Source organism: Stenella coeruleoalba (assembly GCF_951394435.1).
Source record: "Stenella coeruleoalba genome assembly, chromosome: 15".
Lineage (NCBI taxonomy): Eukaryota > Metazoa > Chordata > Mammalia > Artiodactyla > Delphinidae > Stenella > Stenella coeruleoalba.
The window spans coordinates 22,007,956-22,028,389 of NC_137161.1; the positions used below are offsets into that span (position 1 = coordinate 22,007,956).

Genomic DNA, 20,434 nt, shown 5'->3' on the forward strand with positions numbered 1-20,434 from the left:
GCCTGGACCTTGTACTGGGCCCTGCTCTGAGCACTCTGCAAATATTGACTCATCAAATCCCCATGATAATCTAGGAAGTAGATACTAATAGTGTCCCTATTTTACTGACGAAGAAGCAGAAGCACAGAAAGGTTGAGGCACCTGCCTGAGATAACACAGTGAGGGTGAGAATGAAAAAAAGTGGGGACATGAAACCACACTGGGTGGCAGGAATCAGGAGCTGCTCACAGGGTCCACCTCCTGCCCTCCGGACCTCCTGCCCTCCGGACCTCTCTTTCACATGAACAGCAAGATGGGGTGTGAGTGGATAAGGCAGCCTAGCCCCATTCCTACAGAAAGCCCAAGATTTCAAGCTTTGACATAGCAGAGCGTGCTAGAGGAGGGACAGCACATTTAGGGTGGGATCTAGTCCCTGCAGGGCTGCCGCTGTGCTGTGTGACCTTGAGAGAGACCGCCCTTCCAGACCGTGGTCTCCTTTCTTGAGGCAGGACCCTGTCTCAGAGCCCAAACGCTAAGTCACCATGAGCTGCCCATTTGAGAAGGGACAACTCCCCACATCTTTTCCGCCACTTGCTCACTCCAAGGCAGAGATATATCCTTGGGGTCCAAGAGGAAGTGGGGGGGCTCCATACTCGGGGTGTCTGAGGCTCCCAGAGGAAGGTAGCCCCTTTCCTCTGGGGAGCTGCTGCTGACCACAGGCTCCGGACAGAAGGCCTGAGCTATCGCTACCGTGAGAGGTACTGGGATGCTCTATAGCACCTCCCCATCAGTGTCCCCAGCGCTTCGTGCTCAGCGGGTCCCAAACTAACTTGGCATCTCCCTCTATGACTTCCCCTCACCCCATGTCTCCATCTCAGGGCTGGTTCGCCCGTCCTCCCCGCCAATCTTCCTCAAATGCATCCCTCCCCACACCCCATCTCCACTCCCTCAGGCCAGGCCCCTGTCGTCCTGACCTGGGACAGCAGTGGGGGCCCCTCCAGGGCGCCCTCGTCCAGCAACCAGAGGCATCTCTGTAACGCACACAAACAAATAGGGCCCCTGCTCAACACTGTTCACGGAAAACTGGAAAAGACCTAAGTGTTTATCAGAGGGGGACTGGACAAATAAATGCTGGTCTGTTCATCAAGTGGACAGCTGTGCAGATAAACAAAGAGAATGAGAGCTCGGTGTGGCCCGGGAAGATGCTCACAACACACTATTAAGTGAAGAGGAAGATGGCAGCGTAGAACGTCCTCTGGGCCACTCGGGGCCACAGTTTCCTCATCTAGAAAATGGGGGCAATAGTGCTACCTATGTCAAAGGGTTGGTGAGAGGATTAAAGAGAATGCAGACAAGGCCTGAGTGGGGTGCCTGGAACGTAGTACACATGAACTACAATTATTTTTGTAAAGAAAATTAGCATGTGAATGTGTATGTGTGTGTATGTGCAGACGTGCACACACATGTGCCGTAAGGTTTAGAGAACGTTCTGGAAGGAGTCCAAATTCTTCACAATATTTAATCCAAAAGCTCCCCATCATCCCCCTCTGGGTGAGGCCTAAACCCTTCAGCTGGGTCCACGTGGCCCTGTGGAGCTGGGGCTGTGGCCTCCTCCCGTGGGCCCCCTACCCTCTCACCTCCTGGCCTTTGCCTAGGCTATGCCCCTAGGCACAGCTGCTTACAACATCCAGAAGAGTCCAGAAAAAACTGTAGTGCAGTCAGGTCATACCCGCTCCTTCCTTCCTGACTCTGAAGAAGGTCACCTCCACCTCTTCTAAGAGTGGAGGGGAGGCCAGGAGCTTAGGAGTTGAGAGTGAGGACTCCAGTCAGACCTGGGTTCAAATCCTGGCTCCACTACTTACTAGCTAAATCTTCTTGGGCAAGTCACTTCACCTCTCAGTTTCCTTATCTTTAAAATGGGCATAATAAAAAGGAACGAAATTGAGTTATTTGTAGTGAGGTGGATGGACCTAGAGTCTGTCATACAGAGTGAAGTAAGTCAAAAAGAGAAAAACAAATACCGTATGCTAACGCATATATATGGAATCTAAAAAAAAAAAAAAAAGGTTCTGAAGAACCTAGGGGCAGGACAGGAATAAAGACGCAGACGTAGAGAATGGACTTGAGGACACAGGGTGGGGGAAGGGGAGGCTGGGACGTAGTGAGAGAGAAGCATTGACATATATACACTACCGAGTGTAAAATAGATGGCTAGTGGGAAGCAGCTGCATAGCACAGGGAGATCAGCTCGGTGCTTTGTGACCACCTAGAGGGGTGGGATAGGGTGGGTGGGAGGGAGGCTCAAGAGGGAGGGGATATGGGGATATATGTATAGCTGATTCACTTTGTTATACAGCAGAAACTAACGCAACATTCTAAAGCAATTATACTCCAATAAAGATGTATAAAAAATGACAGATAATAAACAGATAAAAAAATAAAATGGGGGTAATAATAAACTTAACATCTGAGAATTAAGTGAGAGTCCATGTGCCAGGCAGAGAATAAGTGCTTGATAAACAGTGCTCACTGTTGTTTGCTGTTATTACCGTTACAGGTGACAAGAGGAGCAACGCAAGAGGAAGCAAGAGTTAGTGGCAGGGCCTTGAATGCCAAGCACAGAACTGAGCACATTGCATGCAGTTGATACTCAATTGTCCCCACAGCACAGTGAAGTAGGGACTATAACTACATCCACTTTACAGATGGGACCAAAGTTCATGGAAGCCAAAACCTTGCCTAAGACCATACAGCAAGCGAGTGCAGCAGAGTTGGGATGCTCGAGGGTCAGGAGAGTACAGTCAGAAGGCACCTCTGGTGCCCCGCCCACTGTGCTGATACCCTCCCTGCCCCAGGTACCCCCACCATTCCACCATCTCCACCTCCCTAACACAGAGGCAACACAGGTCAGAGGTCAACCTCCGACATCACCATCCATATCTCTGGACCCTCCAAGGAAGAAGAAGCATCATGGAAAGCCTGGAGCCAGAATGCCAGGTTCAGATGCCAACTTGCCATTTCCTGGTCATGCAGCCTCCAAGGGGCCTCAGTTTACCCCTTATCAAAAATGGGAATCTGTGTAATTGCTCCTATATGATTGGGCTTGAGGGGAAAACATGAGGTAATACTGATAAAGTGCCTGGAACATAGCAAGTGCTCAAGAAATACTAGCTATTATTATCACCACTGTGGAAGACCTCTCTTCAGATCCTTGCTCTCTTTTCTAACCACTCTTACAATTAGGCAAAGGCTTCCAAAATTCCAACTGTGTGTAAAGCCCTGTGCATGGCCCTGGAGAGATTGTCTGGTAGAGTTGATTGGAACCAAGGCCTACAAAAGCCACTTCACAGGGAAAGAGTCCAGAAAAGACAAGCATGTCCACTAGTTAACCTTGCTCTAAGATGCTTGCCAGTGCAATGAGCTAAGAAAAAGAAATGGATGGAATTGGAAAACAGAAGATGAGTATCATCAGTTGCAGCTGTTATCAATATAGATCTGAGAAGTCCAAAAGAATCTTCTATAAAACTATTGAACAAAAAGTGAATTAAGTAAAGCAGAAGGAAATTAAATGTAACATCCAAAAATAAATAATGTAGCTATGTACCAACAGCAATCAGGAAATAAAATGAAAGAAAGCTTAGCATGGGAATTCCCTGGCATTCTAGTGGTTGAGACTCTGAGCTCTCACTGCCAACGGCCCGGGTTTGATCCCTGGTCAGGGAACTGGGGTCCTGCAAGCTGTGCGGCGTGGCCAGAAAAAAAAAAAAAAAGAAAGCTAAGCATTGCAAAAATATCGATTCTTCCTAAGTAAATCTACAAATTGAATGTGATCCCAATAAAACCCCAACAGGATTTTTTTCTAACTAAGCAGGTCAATTTTAAAGTTTATGAGTAAATGTATAAAAATAGCCAGGAATGGGACTTCCCTGGTGGCACAGTGGTTGAATCCGCCTGCCAATGCAGGGGACACGGGTTCAAGCCCTGGCCCAGGAAGATCCCACATGCCGCAGAGCAACTAAGCCCACGCGTCACAACTGCTGAGCCTGCGCTCTAGATAGAGCCCGCAAGCCACAACTACTGAGCCCGTGTGCCACAACTACTGAAGCCCACATTCCTAGAGCCTGTGCTCCGCAACAAGAGAAGCCACCACAATGAGAAGCTGGTGCACTGCAACAAAGAGTAGCCCCCACTCACTGCAACTAGCCAAAGCCCGTGCACAGCAATGAAGGCCCAACGCAGCAAAAAAAAAATTATTTTTTTTTTAAAAAAGGAAGAATAGCCAGGAAAACCTTAAAAAGAAGAGTAACAAAGAGAAAATAGTCCAATCAGGTAGTAAAACTTACTATAGAGGCACAATAATTAAAACTGTGTGATATCACTACAAAAATATATAAATTAATGGAGCAGAAAAGAGGGTCCAAAAATTGTCCCCAAACATATGGAAATTTAATATATTATGAAAGTAGCATTTCATAACAGTGAGAAAAAGGTAGACTATTTTTAAGACAGAGTTGGGACCAATGATCTGCCACCAGGAAACAAAGCTGTATCTCAATCTCACTCCACATGCCTATAAATTCCAGATCAATCATATTTAAACCACACAAAAATAAAACCATAAAGCTCTAAAATAAGGTGGGAGAATAAGTTTTCTAATCCCAGAATGGGAAAAGCATTTCTAAACATGACCAAAAAACCTAAAAATCATTTTTGAAATAATACATCAATCTACATAAAAATCTAAAACGTCTGCATGGCTTGATAAACATCGTAAGTTCACAAGACAAACCAAAAACTAGGAAAACATTTGTAACTCATAGATAGGCAAAGTTTTTTTTCCCTTAATATATAATGAGCTCCCATAAAATAAGAAATATAACCACAGATAGTTTACAGCAAATGAAATGGTACTTAAACATATGAGAAGATGCTCAATCTCACTTAGAAAATAAATCACATTAAAACTACACAAGCCACCCAGCAACAGCAGAATACACATTCTTCTCAAGTGCACATGGAATATTCTCCAGGATAGACCATATGCTAAGCCATAAAACAAGCCTCAATAAATTTAAAAGGAGTGAAATCATACAAAGTATGTTTCTGATCACAATGAAATGAATTAAGAAATCAGTAACAGGGCTTCCCTGGTGGCGCAATGGTTGAGAGTCTGCCTGCCGATGCAGGGGACATGGGTTCGTGCCCCAGTCCGGGAAGATCCCACATGCCGTGGAGCGGCTGGGCCCGTGAGCCATGGCCGCTGAGCCTGCGCGTCCGGAGCCTGTGCTCCACAACGGGAGAGGTCACAACAGTGAGAGGCCCGCGTACCGCAAAAAAAAAAAAAGAAAGAAATCAGTAACAGAAATAAATTTGGGAAATTACAAATATGTGAAAATTAATACACCTAATAACCAATGAGCCAAAGAAGAAACCACCCAAAAAAGTAGAAAATACTTTGAGATTAATGAAAATGAAGACACAACTTATCAAAATGTATGGGATGCAGTAAAGTAGAACTTAAAGGGAAATGTATAGCTGTAAATGCCTATATTAAAAGAGAAGAAAGATCTTGAATCAGTAACCTAAACTTCCACCTTAAGACACTAGCAAAAAAACAAAAAAAAAAGAAGAAGAAGAAAAAGAAGAGCAAACTAATCCTAAGGCAAGTGAAAGGAAGGAAATAAAGATTACAGCAGAAATTAGTGAAATAGAAAATAAAAAACAATAGAGAAAAATCAACAAAACCAAAAGTTTGTTCTTTGAAAAGCTTAACAAAATTGACAAACAAGAAAATTGTTCTGAGCAAGAAAAAAAGGGAGAAGACTCAAATTACTAAGCCCAGGAATGAAAGAGAGGACAACTACAAATCTTACAGAAATAAAGAAGATTTTAAGGAAATGCTATGAACAATGCCATGCCATGCCAACAAATTAGATATCTTGGATAAAATGGACAAATACCTAAGAAAACACAAAGTACTGAAACTAAGAAGAAATAGAAATTTTAAATAAAGCTAAAACAAGTAAAGAGATTGAATTAGTAATTTTAAAACATGTCACAAAGAAAAACTCAAGCCCAGGTGGCTTCACTGGTGAATTCTACCAAACAGATAAATAAGAATTAATACCAATTCTTCTCTTGGGAACACTTCCCAACTCATTCTATGAAGCCAGTATTACCCTAACACCAAAGCCAAACAAAGACATCATAAGAAAAGAAAACTACAGACCATTATCTCTTATGACTATAAGATGTAAAAATCTTCAACAAAATACTAGTAAACTGGATCCAGCAACATATAAAAAGAATTATACATCATGACCAAGTGAGATTTTCCCCAAGCATACAAGGTTGGTTTAAATTCTGAAAATCAATCAATGTAATATACCATACCAATAAAATAAAGGACAAAAACTATATAATAATCACAGTAGATAAAGAAAAAGTATTTGGCAAAATCCAACACACTTTCATGATAAAAACACCCACCAAACTAGGAATAGAAGGGAATTTCTTCAACCTGACAAGGGCATCTATGAAAAAGCCATATCTAACAACATACTTAATGGGGAAAGACTGAATGCTTTCCCCCTCAGAAACAAAACAAGGATGTCTGCTCTCACCAGTTCTATTCAACATTGTACTGGAGGTTCCAACCAGGGCAATAAAGGAAGAAGATGAAATAAAAGACATCCAGATTGGAAAGGAAGAAGTAAAATTTTCTTTATTTGTAGATGACATAACCTTGTATATAAAAATTCCTAAGGATTCCACTAAAAAAATTATGAGAATAAACAAGTTCAGCAACTTGCAAGGTACAAGATTAGTATATAAAAATAAATTGTATTTGTATACACTAGCAATAAACAATCCAAAAATAAAATTAAGAAAATAAATTACAATATCAAAAGAAGACTTAGGAATAAGATTAACAAAAGAAGTGCAAAACATATACTCTGAAAACAACAAAAATTGCTGAAAGAAATTAAAGAACTAAATAAATGGAAAGACATCCCATGTTCATGGATTGGAAGACTATGCATTATTAAGATGGCAATAGTCCCCAAACTAATCTAGAGTCAACACAATCCCAAACAAAATTCCAGCTAGCTTCTTTGCAAAAATTGACAAACTGACCCTAAAATTCATATGGACAGTCAAGGGACCCAGAATAGAAAAAACAATCTTGAAAAACAGAAACAAAGCCTGAGGGCTCACACTTCTCAATTTCAAAACTTGCTGCAAAGCTCTGGAAATCAGGACAGTGTGGTGCTGGTATGAGGATAGACTTATAAATCAATCCAGCAATAAACACTCACATTTATGGTCAATTGACTTTTGACAAGGGTGCCAATATAATTAAATGGAGAAAGAAGAATCTTTTCAATGAATGCTGCGGGAACAACTGGATACACTCAGGCAGAAGAAGGAAGTTGGGCACCTTCCTCAAACCCTACACAAAAATTAACTCACAGTGGATCACAAATCTAAATGTACAAGATAAAACTTTAAAAATCTTATAAGAAAATACAGGCATAAATTTCCCCACTTTGGATCAAAATAGTTTCTTAGTCATGACACAAGCAACAAAAGAAAAAATAGATAAACTGAACTTCATGAAAATTAAAAACGTTTGGACTTGCCTGGTGGCACAGTGGTTAAGAATCCACCTGCCAATGCAGAGGGCACGAGTTTGAGCCCTGGTCCGGGAAGATCCCACATGGCACGGAGCAACTAAGCCCGTACACCACAACTACTGAGCCCGTGTGCCAAAACTACTGAATCCCACACACTTAGAGCCCGTGCTCTGCAACAAGAGAAGCCACTGCAATGAGAAGCCCACACACTGCAACAAAGAGTAGCCCCCGCTTGCCACAACTAGAAAAAGCCCATGCACAACAACGAAGACTCAATGCAGCCAAAAATAAATCAATAAAATAAATAAATTTACAAAAAAAAAATTAAAAACGTTTGTGTGTCAAAGGACACCATCAAGAAGGTAAAAAGAATCCACCAAATGGGAGAAAATATTTGCAAACCATATATCTGATAAGGGACTTGTATCTAGAATATATAAAGATCTTTTACAACTCAACAAACAAAAAGAGAAATGACCCAACTTAAAAATGGACAGAAGATCTGAATAGACGTTTCTCCAAAGAAAATATATGGCTAGTAACTGCATGAAAAGATGTTCAACATTATTAGTCATCAGGAAAATGCAAATCAAAACCGCAATGTGATACCACTTCACACCCACTAGGATGGCTGTAATTAAAAAGATAGAAAACAACAAGTTGTTGGCAAGGATGTAGAGAAATTGGAAACTTCATACATTACTGGTGGGAATGTGAAATGGTATAGCTGTTTTGAAAAAACAGTCTGGCAGTCCCTCAAAAGGTTAAATATAGAGTGACCATATGACCCAGAAGTCCCACTCCTAGATATAGACCCAAGAGAAAAGAAAACATATCCACATAAAAACTTGAACGTGAGTGTTCACAGAAGCATTATTCATAATAGCCAAAAAGTGGAAACAACCATATGTCCATCAATTGATGAATGGGTAAATAAATGTGGTATATCCATATAACAGAATATTATTTGGCAAGAAAAAGGAATGGAGTACTGATACATGCTACAACATGGGTGAACCTCGAAAACATGCTAAGTGAAAGAAGCCAGACACAAAAGACTAGGTACTGTATGATTCCATTTACATGAAAGTTCCAGAATAAGCAAATCTACAGAAACATAAAGTAAACTAGTTGTCACCTGGGGCTGGGGGGAGGAAGGTTTGAGGGGCAGTGGAGACTGACTAAATGGGTTACGCAATTTCTTTTGGGGGGTGATGAAATTGTTCTAAAATTGTGGTGATGATTGTACAACTCTGTGACTACACTAAAAACCATTAAATTGTACCCTTTGGGGGAGGGATAAATTGGGAGGTTGGGATTGACATATACACACTACTATATATAAAAGAGATAACTAATAAGGACCTACTGTGTAGCACAGGGAACTCTATTCAATACTCTGTAATGAGCTATATGGGAAGAGAAGCTAAAAAAAAAATTTACATATGTATAACTGATTCATTTTGCTGTACAGCAGAAACTAACACAACATTGTTAATCAACTGTACTCCAACAAAAATTCAAATAAATAAACACATACATACATAGATACATACAAAATAAATAAACTGGACACTTTAAATGGGTGAATTGTCTGGTATGTGAATTCTATCTCAATAAAGCTGTGTTTAAAAAAAAAAAAAACACTACACCAGAGGCCACTGTTCATCTATTAGATTGGCAGATCCCCAAATTCTAGATCAACCTGTGTTGGTGAGAGCGAGGGGAAGAAGAGGATGCGGTGTGAAGGTACATCAGTGCCACCTCCGTGAAGGACCCTCTGGCCATATCTAACAAAACTACAACTGCACACATTCTCGGACACTGCAATTTGGGATTAATCCTAGAGGTATCTTCACACGTGAACACTAAGCACACGATGGAAGATATGCATTGCAGAACGGTCTGCAATAAGCAAAAGGCTGGAAACAACCAAAAGTAGTCTTCTCTAATTAAATAAAGCATGGTCTCCATCCACACAATGAATACTACGCAATCAGGAAAAAGAAAGAAGCGGCACTATATGATCTCCAAGGCACACTGTCAAGAGCAAACAGTCACATGTAGAGCTGAGGATACCATGCATGATCACTTGAGGTTTTTAAACTATTTTTTCTAATATCCATGCTTACATATGCCTGGACTGCCTGGAAGAACACACCAGAAACTCCTCCCATGGCTGCCTCCAGCAAGGAGACCTGGGTGCCAGAGAGGTTTACTTTTCCCTGCCTTCTTCTGTACTGTTTGAATTATTGTTTACTGTGTGTGTTAATGCTTTTTCTTTCCTTTTTAAGACAAAAGTTGACATATACACACTACTATATATAAAATAGATAACTAATAAGAATCTACTGTATAGCACAGGGAACTCTACCCAATACTCCGTAATGACCTGTATGGGAAAAGAATCTAAAAAAGAGTGTATATATATATATATATATATATATATATATATATATATATATATAAAACTGATTCACTTTGCTGTACAGCAGAAACTAAAACAACATTGTAAATCAACTATACTCCAATAAAAACTAATTTAAAAGGAAAGAAAAAAGACAGGTTTACCTGGTATCAGATCCTGGTGCTCTCTCTCATAGCTGGGAAGTCACTCCACTTCTCTGAGCCTCTGTGCTCTGCAAAGAGAGGGATAATAATAGTATCTGCCTTGCAAAGTTGTTGTGAAGGATTAAATAAGACAAGGCCCCGCACGCACACACGCACAGGGCTCCCCACCGTGTCTGTGTCTGGCTCCTAGCAGTAGGTGCATGGTTCATGCTGGTTATTAATACGTTACTACGTACACCGAGGTGGATTGTTAACAAGTGCCACCAGGGAGACTTGGGACCAAGTGTTCAGAGCATCAGCAATCCCCTCCAACTGGGAGGAACTGGGAAAGGATTCCTGGGGGAGGCAGCATTTGAGAAGGGCTTCAAGGTCGAGAAGGAGGTCCACAAATAGAGATAACTGGGGGCCGTGCCTCTGGCAGAGGGAGCTGTGCAGGCAAAGGCCTGGGGGTAGGAAAGTCCTGGGTATTCGCTCAGTCGTTCATTCACTGGCTCCTTCAACAGAGCTCAGCTGAGCACCGACTATGTGCCAGACACTCTCATAGGAAAGACAGACAAAGCCAAGTAGCTGGACCATCGAAGGGAGGAATTACAGAGAGTGTGAAGACAACAAGGGGCTGGGGCAGAGCCTCACCCAGGTCCAAGTGTTCATAGAGCAGACCAGGAAAAGGAGGCTCAGAGAGGGAGAGAGGCTACCTAAGGTCACACAGCACCTTCTCAACTTCTGGAAAGGTCCTCTCCCAGCTCCACCCTTCCCATGTCCCACGAGCCTGGAGAAGAGAAAGCCCACAAGGGCCATCCCAATGTGCACGCATCAGAAGGTGCATAAAGATGCCATCTAAATTGGGGTCCCCAACAAAGAGGAGGGACAACTGGTTCTCAGATGATAACAGCACCTGGCTGATGGGTAGAGAGACTCCTGTGTGCCAGGCACCATGCTGAGAAGTGCACTACATCTACGAGCCCAGGTGAACCCTCTGCAGTCCTATGTGGTCAGCCCCATTTTGCAGATGAGGGAACTGAGGTCCAGAGAGGTCAAGTTACTTGCCTAAGGTCACACGGCTCATAAGAGACAGCATTGGCAGGCAGACTCGGATTGTCTGGGCTCCGTAGCCTCAGGTCCCAGGGCCCATCGCCCAAGGGAGCCACTGCCAGGGCCTGTATCAGCAGTCACATCCCTTCTCAAAAGCACCCAAGGTGAAGCTGTTCTCAGCCAGTCCAGGAATGTCTCCTGATAACAGTGGCCCAACCGGGGGTGGGAGGAGTGGGTGGTGGTGGTTGTGTGGGGAATGGGGGGGAGGGGCGGCAGGAGGGACACAGCCCATTTGAGTCCATCTGTCCTGCCTCTGGAGAGGAGGAAGCAAAAAGGTCCCATCAGGCACCCATCAGAGTCAGGCGGGTTGCAGCATCCTGGTTAAGGGGGCTCCTGCTGTGGCCCTGGGAGAACTCTGGGCAAGTCAACCAAAGCCTCCTTCAGTACCATGGAGACATCCATAATCACCCCAGACAGTTGCAAGAGCAAATGAGCTAACCACGTGTGCCCTGGGCACGCAGGCCATGCTGGATAAAGGGGCGGGGGGGGGGGGGCGCGACCACCACTGCTACCTTATTATTTCCATTGTTATTGTTTAGCTCTCCAGTTCCCACCAGGACCCTGCTTCACAGGGACGATCAGCCCCCATCTCCCAGAGAAGGCAACAGAGAGAGGCTCAGAAAAGCCAAGTCAGCTGCCCAGGCCACCATCCAAGACAGCAGAGGACCAGCTGGGGATCCTGGCTCTCCTGGCGCCAGGCCACTTTGGCCCCTCTCCCCAAGGGCACCAGTCCCAGCTGGGCTCTCGAAGGGAGTTATTACACCAGGGACTAAGCAGGGCCCTCAGTCAGTCCTTTTTCTACTAGGGTAATGGAGGCCAAGATAGGGGGAGTGGCTGGCCCAAGGCCACACAGTCCAAGAAGGACCACTTACGGAATGAAACTGTCACCCTTCTGAACCTCCAAAGCTAGGTCCCCAGCTGATGCCCCACCCTCCTCGCAACAGCCCTAGGGGGCAGGTACCACCAGCACTGGCCCGTGTCCACAGGGGAGGAAGTTGAGGCTGGAGGAGCGTGGGAGAGGGTGCCGGCCCATCATGCCCATCCCAAAAGTGGGGGCTGTGACCCTTTCCTGCCTCCCCTGGAGCCTCCCACACGTAGGCAGGAATCTTCTGATTCCCTTTCTTCCTTCAGACTCTCAAAAGAATGACGTGCTCAACTGACGTGTTTTTCTACAAGTGGTTTCGGAATATAGAAGGGAGTCCTGCTTCAGAGCAGGGGAACATCAATAATGACAGTAATAAGAATAAGGGCAGTAGCAACAGCTAATATTCGTTTAGCGCTTTTTTTTTTTCTTTTTGGCCGCACCGTGTGGCATGCAGGATCTTAGTTCCCCGACCAAGGATCAAACCCGCACCCCCTGCAAGGGAAGCGCAGAGTCTTAACCACTGGACCACCAGGGAAGTCCCTATGTGCCATTCTTTTTTTTTTTTTTTTCCTATGTGCCATTCTTATCACCCCATTTTACAGAAGAGGAAACGGAAACACAGACAGGTTAAATGATGTGATTAAAATCCCGCCTCTTAGCAGCTAAGTGACAAGTTCCTCCCTCTCTGAGCTTCTCCCTGAAGGGGGGCTGCCACCCCTTGGGTCACTTGGGAAGGACCCAAGGAAGAAGCCAGGGCCACGGCCAGCTCAGCCCCCTCCCCAGAACTCAACACCATTGGCTGCTCCAGTGCAGGCTGGTGGGGTGGAATGGGGCATGCTGATGGCGGTGTGGAGACCACACCTTTCCCCCTCATGCCCTCCCACCTGGGGTTCACACTACCCGTTCCATGCTCCCAACAGCCTTGGAACAAGCTATGGCCACAGTCATTTTACACATGAGCACACAGGGCTCCAGGAAACTGCCCCAGCCAGGAAGTGGAGTGCAAAGGCCCTGAGGCAGGAAGGTCAGATGTGCAGGTCTGGACTGAGTGGGTTCCAGCTTAACTGGGTCGCTGCAGGCTTTTGGTCCAGGCACGAGGAGGTCGGAGGGAGGCCCCGAGAGGGACCCGTCCAGCAATTTAGGTCAGAAAGACCTGAAAATTTGAGAGAGAAGCCCATGAAGAATTTCTCAGGCCCCTGAGTGTGCTGGGAGGGATGGGGGCGGGGGGGGGGGGGAGGTTACTGAGGCTTCATCCCACAGTGATCCTATCAGAGCGCAGTGATCAGCTTCAGAGGAGACACCTAAACCATGGTGGACTTCCCAGAGGAGGGGACATCTCAGCTAAGGTCCAAAGGCTGAGCAGTTTGTGAAAAGAGGAAGGGGAAGCATGATCCAGGCAGAAGGGATTACTTGGCCAAAGGCCCAGAGGTGGGACCATTTAAAGAAAGGCAAAGAGCCATGTCAGTTTAAGTCATGTAGTCTCAGTTTCTCCAGCAGCAAAATGGGGGGAAAGACAGGCACACAGTGGGTACCTCCATCTTCCCCACACCCACTGTCTTCCTTCTCCAAGGCCCCCACCCAAGAGGAAGGGCACTTCCTCCTGCCATGGAGCATCTTTGGGGCTGGTGAGGTTGGCAGGGTTGGGAGGTTTCACTGACACCCCACCCCCCTGACACCCTCTACCCCAGAATCCAGGCCAGGCAGCCTGGCAGGTGGATGGGGAGGGCAGCTCACAGGCCAGGAGGCCACAGCCCTGATCTCAGAGAGCTTTGGGAGATCTCCCCCTTCACAGATGTGGAAGTGGAGGCTCAGAGAGGAGAGCAGTCAGCCTCAGGTCACACAGCAAGGCGGAGGCCAGCTCTTGAATGAGGGTGTGGGACTGGGACCCAGACTGAAGATAAGATTCTTGGGGCACCAGGCCCAGGAGCGCTGGGCTGAGGAGGAGCTAGAAGAGGAGATGCTGGCCCCAAAGGACCACAGGCTAGGCAAGTCCCAGGGACCCAACCAGACACCACCTGGCCCGGCCAGATGAGGGCTGGCCACCATGTGGCTAAGTGGAAGGCCTCCATCAGAATCTTCATGTGACCTCGTCAAGTCACGCCCCCTCTTGGGCCTCAGCATCTGCACCTGGACAAAGGCCCTGGCATGCCAAGGATTCCTTAACAGACCCCCAGCATCAGTGGTGACCACAGGGAACACTGAGGTGACACGTCTTGCTCTCTCCCAGCCTCTCCAAGGTCATGTCTCCCAGGCCTCGCCCCCGTGGTTCCACCCCCGCTGGCTGATGGCCGACAGGCCTTGGGGGGACAGATGCCAGCCGGCCCCTGCCCACGGTGCCCGCTATTCCTGCCAGCAGCTCTGGCTGCTTCCCTGCTCTGGGAACACATAGTGCCCCCTCGTCCCCGCCCCCGCCCACACCCACGCAGGAGCTCCGTCCAGGGACACAGGTGGGCAGAAGCACCTGGCGGCCAGGCCCCTCGACACTGTCGGCCCTGTGCTCAACCCCACACACTCAAAGCTCACAGGTGCCGCCCTGGACATGTGACCTCAGGAAGGTCCAGGCCTTCCTTTATTCATCCATGAAATGGGGGCTCTGGCAGGTCTCTGGGGGAGAAGGCATCCAAGCCTGAGCTGAGCACAGTGGTCAGCAAGAGAGCCAAAACCCTTAATGCTCCTATGGGCTGTTCATGGGATCAAGGCCAAGGGTGGAGGGGCGTCTGCTGTACGCTCCCTCCTCCCCACCACTTAACCCTCCCTGGACTCGTAATTACCCTCCAGCCTCCAGCCCTTTGCACACGCTGTTTCCTCTCCTGAGGCTTCACCACCCATCTCCCCCTGCCCCCCATGAACTCCAGGGCACCCTATGGGCCTGACCACAGGTCATACTTGACCTTGCCTACCCTCCAACTGAGAGAGGTACTTCTCTTTTTCTGGGCTCACATAGCCTCCATCACATGGGGACTAAGAGTTGTACTGCTTGGGGACTTCCCTGGCGGTCCAGTGGTTAGGACTCAGCGCTTTCACTGTGATAGCCTGGGTTCAATCCCTGGTCGGGGAACTGTGACCCGAAAGCTGTGCGGTGCAGCCAAAAAAAAAAACAAAGTTGTACTGTCTGGGTTCAAAACCTAGCTCTGACCCTTCCTAGCTGTGTGACCTTGGAAAAGTTATTCTACCTCTCTGTGCCTACATTTCCTCACTTATAAAATAGGGACAAAAATAATAATTACCTCCAAGGATTGTTGTGAGGATTAAATGAAGTCATATTTGTAAAGGGCTTAGAACAGAGTCCAGACCTTAGCAAATGTGCCGTAAGTATTTGCCATTAACCAATAAGAGTAGCAGCTGGCACCTGTTGAGCACCTACTGTATGCCAGGCCCGGTGCTCAGTATTTTACCTGGATTATCTCACAACAGCCTGGGAGGAGGGGCCGTTATGAATCTCGCTTTAAAACGGCAAAGACAGGGAGGCCCGGAGGCATCAGCTTCACCTCAAAATATATCTGGGGACGAAGGGGATTTTGCTGATATTAAGGAACTACTGTGCATTTCTTTCAGGTAGATTATGGTTTTTGTGGCTACTTTCTCAACATGAGTCTTATCTTTTAGAGATACATACTGAAAGATTTACACGTGAAGGAAGACATGCGTGCGGGATTTGCTTTAAAATGACACAGGAAGGGGGCTTCCCTGGTGGCGCAGCGGGCGAGAGTCCACCTGCCGATGCAGGGCACACGGGTTCGTGCCCCAGTCCGGGAAGATCCCACATGCCGCGGAGCGGCTGGGCCCGTGAGCCATGGCCGCTGAGCCTGCGCGTCCGGAGCCTGTGCTCCGCAATAGGAGAGGCCACAACAGTGAGAGGCCCGCGTACTGCAAAAAATAAATAAATAAAATGACACAGGAAGGGGGTGGCACAGAACAGGTTTGGAGGGGCCAGGCCTGGCCATGGGCGGTACTTGGGGCTCAGTGACAGGTTCATGGGGTTTGTTATACTAATATGCTTCCATAATAAAGAGTTTAAAAAGGAAGATGAAATAAAATAATGCAAAACAATGTTGGACCCCCCACGGCCCCATCAACTGCCTTAGCCTGGGCCAACCATTGTCACCCCTTCCCCTCGCTGGACCAATGCAGTCGTCCCTCTGGTCCGCCTGTCTCCACCCTCAGCCCCCAGTCTGCTCGCCACACAGCAGCCAGGTGCTCTCAGAAGGCCTCCTGCGGCCCCCGCCTCACTGGGAGGAAAGAGCCAACATCAGAAGGGTCCAGAGGCCCTCCCTGGACACCCCCGCATCTTACGGCCCTTCCTCCTGTCATCCTCCCTGAGCTGGACACCCCTGCATCTTATGGCCCCTTCCTCCTGTCATCCTCCCTGCGCTGGACACCCCCGCATCTTACAGCCCTTCCTCCTGTCCTCCTCCCTGCGCTGGACACCCCCACATCTTACGGCCCTTCCTCCTGTCATCCTCCCTGCGCTGGACACCCCCGCATCTTACGGCCCTTCCTCCTGTCATCCTCCCTGCGCTGGACACCCCCGCATCTTACGGCCCTTCCTCCTGTCATCCTCCCTGCGCTGGACACCCCCGCATCTTACGGCCCTTCCTCCTGTCATTCTCCCTGCGCTGGACACCCCCGCATCTTATGGCCCTTCCTCCTGTCATCCTCCCTGTGCTTGCTCTGTTCCCCTAGCCTCCTCGCTGTTCCTCCAACACTCCAGCCTACCACTAGCTTCCGATCTTTGCACTGGCTGTTCCCTCTACCTGGGTTCTCTTGCCCCAGGGAGCTACATGGCTCCTCCCTCCCCTCCTGGGAGGTGAGCTTCTGGGAGAGGTCTCCCCTCCCGCCCCCCACCCCCAGGCCCACCATCCTATCTAATTACAACCCATTCCGTACAACCCAGCCAGTCTTCCCAGCTTTACGTTTGACCCGTGACACCTATCACGTTGTAACAGACCACGTGCAGATCTTCCTTATTTGCTGTGTTTTCGTCTCCCCCACCAGGATGTCAGCTCTGTGAGAGCACAGATTTTTGTCTGGTTGGTTCTTTGCTCTATCTCCAGCCTCTAGAACATTGTCTGCCACATAGTGGCGCTCAGTAAATATTTGTGGGAGGGAGGGGTAGGTGGAGGGAGGGATGGAAGGAGGGATAGAGGGATGGAAGGAGAGAGGGAGGGAGAAAAGGATGGTGGGATGGATAGAGGGAGGGAGGGAGGAGTAGAGGGAGGGGGGAAAGGAGGGAGGGAGGGATGAATGGGTCCTACCCAGGGCCCCAGGAAATAAAGAGATACAGGCCTCAGCCCCAGGTCTGCCCAGCCCCACAGCCTATGCTCCGACCACTGCACTCTCCTGCCACTGCCTGGCATGTCCCCGTGGCAGAGCCTCTGACCACCCTGGTTACATGGGACAGTGTGCAAGTCTGAGACAGCTGTAGACCCCGAGCCTCACCCGGCACGGCCGCAGGCATGGCACGGGCACCGGGGTTGCCTGCTGCATGAGCCAGGAGTGAGTGAAGCGTGAGCCAGGGGCTGTCCGTGTTCCAGGGCAACCAGAACGTGTCTGGTCCCGTGTTCCCGGCGCGAACACACTCAGGGCTGGCAGGCCTCAAACCGGCTCTGCCAGTGCGGCCAGGGCGGGGCGGGCGCTGCAGGCTCAGGCTGGCATGGCGGGCAGATGAAGGGGTGCTGCCCGAGCCGGGACCCGCCGCTCGGGGAGGGAGAAGCTAAGCGAGCGGACGGCGCCACTCCCACTAATCCCGACCCCGTGCAGACAGAACTGTTCTGGCCCGAGCGGCTCTTGGGTTTCTTCCTGGGCAGTAAGGGGATCCCTTTCCAGACCCCAGGCCCTGCCCTGCTCTGTAAAGGGCAGGATCCCTTCCCGCTAGGATCCGTCCACAGCCTAGAAGCCCGAGATAGGAGGGCAAGGCCGGGAAGTGGCCGGCGCCGGAGCAGGACAAGGCAGCAGGGAACCTGGTGTAAAGCCTGGCTCTGCCCCACGGTGCTGCACGGCCCTGAGCCAATCGTGGCCCTTTCAGGACCGTTTCCCCAGGTGGAAAGCAGTGCTCGGCATGGATTCCAGGGACCCTCCATCCCACGGTGCCGATTTATCTAGAAGAGGCCACCTCGGTGACTCCAGCCCTGCCCCCAAAGCCCACCTCTGAGGATAGACATGGGCAGAGCCCGGACTCACACACGTCCTTACTCCCCACAGAAACAACAATGATAAAAATACCTGCTGAGGGCTTCCCTGGTGGTGCAGTGGTTGAGAATCCGCCTGCCAGTGCAGGGGACACGGGTTCAAGCCCTGGTCCGGGAAGATCCCACATGCCGCGGAGCAACTAAGCCCGTGCACCACAACTTCTGAGCCTGTGCTCTAGAGCCCGCGAGCCACAACTACTGAGCCTGCGTGCTGCAACTACTGAAGCCCAAGCACCTAGAGCCCATGCTCCGCAGCAAGAGAAGCCACCGCAATGAGAAGCCCACACACTGCAACGAAGAGTAGCCCCCACTCTCCACAACTAGAGAAAGCCCACGCGCAGCAATGAAGACCCAACACAGCCAAAAATAAAATAAATTTTAAAAATAAATTTAAAAAAATACGTGCTGATCACTGAACACTTAACTCTATGCCTGGCATCCAGCTTTACATGCACTGTTTCACCTGGTCCTCCCAACAACACTGTGAGGTAGGGACTGTTGCTGTGCCCATTTCCCAGCAGAGGAAACTGAGGCCTAGTTGAGGCAAGTTGTAGTTCAGGCCCCCCACCCCACCCCTGGGCAGCCTCTATCTCCCCAAGACAGTTCAGGGTAGGAAAGAAATCTCAGGTACCCCCTGAAATGGCAGGGCCCATATTCCCCAAATCCATTGATCCTCCTGAGCCCTTAGAGGCCAAGCCCCAACCCTGCCCCCACTGTGTAACCCAGGCCATGGGTGTACCACTCAGAGCCTCAGTTCTCTCATCTGTAAAATGGGTAGGATCCTGCCAGCTTTGCCTAAGGGATACCGCTGTTTAAAGCCACGGGAACTGGGAGACTCAGTCCAACCCTCAGGACAAGGTGGAGAAGCTGCTGGGCCTACGTGCCTCGAGATGGATTAGGGGGAGGGAGAGTGAACATGAACCAGAAGCCCAGTGGTCTGTGGCGGAGACTCAGCCCCTCATCACCAGCAGCTCAAGAGAGGAAGGATGATTCTTCCTGTGCCCCATGTAATCCAGTTCCAAGCCCTGTCAGTCTCACCTCCAAACACATCCTGAATCCACCTCCTTCCCTCCCACCACGGTCACCCCCTCGTCCAGCCCTCCAGGCTGGCCAATTGTAGGCAGAGAGCCTTTCTGAAATGTCCATCTGAACCCATCACTCCTGCTTACACCCCTCACAGCCCACACTCCAAGACAAAAGACAAAGTCCTCGCGGGGGGCCTCCGAGGTCCTGCAGTGGACACTCCCAGCCCCACCCCCTTCACTCTTGCTCCACCCACACTGGCCACTTCCCCTTTCCCTAAGAACCCAATACACTTCTGCCTCGGAGCCTTTGCACTTGCTGTTCCCTCCACCCAGAGCATACTTCCTCCAGACAAATGCCTGACTCCCTCACTTCCTTCAGGTGCTTTACTCAAACGTCTCCTGCTCAGAGAGGGCTTTCCTGACCACCGTTTTAAATAGCAACACACCCAGCCAATTCCACTCTCTCTTTGAGCCTCATTTCAAAAGCTACTTCCTCACGGGAGGCTTCTCTGACCTCCCCCAGCCCAAGTGAGAACCTTCAACTTCTCCTTCCAGGCATGGACCATGGGTCTGATGACATAACATACCATATGACTACATGTCTGATGAGGACAGGGGCCACTTCTGTCTCACTCACAGCTGAATACTCTGCAGTGGGCGTAATATTCAAAATAGTTAACAGCTGGGATGCTGCGGCGCCATCTGGTCAGAACAGACACTGGCCCAAAGTACAGGGCCTATAGCATGGAGTGGGTACTTGGTAATTACTGAATGAATGAACAAAAGGATGAATGGAGGGACGGATGGATGGATGATAGATGGATAAGATGGATGGATAGATGGATGGATGGATAAGTGAACAGGGCACACACAGTGGGCCTGGGACTTACCAGGGATGCCCGGGGCTCTGAAAAGGTGGCCCGGAGAAGGGAAGCGTGCATGCAAGCTCACCAGCCTGGCTCTGCAACTGCAGCCTCTCCTCCCGCACAGCCCGACTTTCATTTCCCATCCTTTCGGTCTGAGGAAGCTCCTTCCCCCCAGGGGAACTGGGTGAGAAGGCGGGGCAGATGGCCCTCT

At 48.7% G+C, this 20,434-nt stretch overlaps 1 protein-coding gene across 2 annotated transcripts in view; it reads right to left on the reverse strand.

The window, feature by feature from the left end:
* The window catches only part of SRC (SRC proto-oncogene, non-receptor tyrosine kinase), a 56,140-nt gene that overhangs the window by 24,196 nt on the left and 11,510 nt on the right, over nt 1–20,434 (reverse strand). For both annotated transcript variants that reach the window (XM_079945891.1, XM_079945890.1), the window contains exon 2: nt 10,188–10,255. The gene's annotated coding sequence lies outside the window, so the exon portion shown is untranslated. The remainder of the gene's footprint in view (nt 1–10,187; nt 10,256–20,434) is intronic.